Source organism: Pteropus vampyrus, unplaced genomic scaffold (assembly GCF_000151845.1).
Source record: "Pteropus vampyrus isolate Shadow unplaced genomic scaffold, Pvam_2.0 Scaffold250, whole genome shotgun sequence".
Classification (NCBI taxonomy): domain Eukaryota; kingdom Metazoa; phylum Chordata; class Mammalia; order Chiroptera; family Pteropodidae; genus Pteropus; species Pteropus vampyrus.
The window spans coordinates 363,744-365,598 of record NW_011889031.1 but is presented as its reverse complement, the minus strand read 5'-3'; the positions used below and the strand labels follow the sequence as shown (position 1 = coordinate 365,598).

Sequence of the window (1,855 nt, the reverse complement as noted above, 5' to 3'; positions counted from 1 at the left end):
GCAAATTCACAAATATGAAACTTGTGAATAATGAAGATTGACTACCCGCACACATATATTTGTGTACACACACACACACACACACACACACACACACACACACACACACACACACACACACACACATCCCTCTCTCTCTCTCCCTCTTGGACCACTCAGGAAAAATGGAAACTCGTCCACTTCCTTTGCTCCATCCTTGGAGTCTCGGCCCACTGTACCTTCACTGGCCTGGACCACTGGGCTGGTCCCCCAGTCACTAGGCGCTGTCTTTCCGTTCTCCCACAGGCCAGAAGCCCCAATCCCCAACCTTCTCTCCCATCCCCACGCTGTGCACAGCTCTGGGCCCAGCTCAGCACCCTCCCAGCCTCCTGTGCATCCCCCACATAGCCCCAGAGTCTTCCTGCACCCAGAGCTGCCCTGCTCCTCTCTGCTCACAGCCCTCGTGGGGCTCCCAGCACCCTGGGAGAAAGCCCCTGGTACGAAGGGCTGCCAGCCCCTCTAGCCTTGTCCCCGACTTCCTCCCTCTCGCCTCACTGCTCCAGCCACACCAGATATTGACTAGTCCTCCAACCAAGTCCGCCCGTGTCCTCCACCTCTGCACACATCGTCCCCTGCCCTGGATAGGCTTTTGCCACCTGACGCCCGCCAGGTGGCTGCTCTCCTTCTGGACACAGTTCGGGGCTGGCCTCCCGGAAATTTCTCCGCTCCAGGTAGAGGAAATCACTGCCTCCTGAGTGCCTGTCACCCTGTGCAGAGGTCCACAGATGGCCCGCAGCAACGAGAAGAGGAAGGCCCAGGTCGGACCATTCTCCCTCCGCAGGCTAAGGATGTGTGTGGTGACTGAATGACCGGAAGCCAGTGATGGCCCAAAAGGGCTGTGCCATCCTCAGGATGCTGTAAATTGCATGAGTTCTTTCCCCACAGGCTGTCGCTGCCGTGGGACCTCCCTGCCCCCAGGGACCAGATCTGACTCACGCAACGGAACGCCTTGGGGCACTGCACCATTCGACTATTTCAGATAAACTAAGATGTACAAGGAAATGAAGAAATATTTGTTGAGTGAATGGAAAAAGGTCATGCACACCAGTGAGAGGTTCTAAGGCAGGAGACTGGTATTGGTCCGTGGCCTGTTAGGAACCGGGCCGCACAGCAGGAGGTGAGCGGCAGGGGAGCGAGCGAAGCGTCATCTGTATCTGCAGCCGCTCCCCAGAGCCAGCATCACCGCCTCAGCTCCGCCTCAGGTCATGGCATTAGATTCTCATAGGAGCACCGGTCCTGGTGCCAGAAAGGTTGGGGACCGCTGCTCTAGAGGACAAGTTAGGGTTCCAGTAAACCTGCACCTACCAACACTGCCCCCTCGTGGTCCTTGTAGTTACTGCGTTGAGTCGCTTGCCTGGGCTGGGGGGTCCAGGACAACAGCATCGCCCACCACCCACGTCTCCCTGTGGAGCGTCTTCCCGTGCCCGGCCCTCCCTCCGAGGTCGTGGTTGGGACTGTGGATCTGGAACGAATGGTGACTCGTACCGAAATCATCAATATCAAAATGATCGCAAGGACCCATCTTACTAACTCTGCGCCAACCTGGCGGGACAGAACCTCTTAGCGAAGTGCTTCCCGTTGGCAATGGCCTCTTTGAAGGGGAAGGTGGAAAAGCCATGAAAAGAAGATCCGACCGTTCTTAGGAGTCAGGGGAAGCGGCGGGGGAGGATTCAACTCAGCGGAGCCTCGGCGGGTGGTTCCACTGATGACAAGAGATGCCCTCAGCTGATTCACCTCTGGGTGCCCAGCATTTCCCAGCACAGGGACTGGCACACAGATGTGCTCAGAAAACAGGTTCTGAGTGAATGAATGAGTG

At 57.1% G+C, this 1,855-nt stretch overlaps 1 protein-coding gene across 5 annotated transcripts in view; it reads right to left on the bottom strand.

Moving 5' to 3' along the window:
- Positions 1–1,855, bottom strand: part of VRK3 (vaccinia related kinase 3) — a 36,888-nt gene that overhangs the window by 7,135 nt on the left and 27,898 nt on the right. The window lies entirely within an intron of this gene.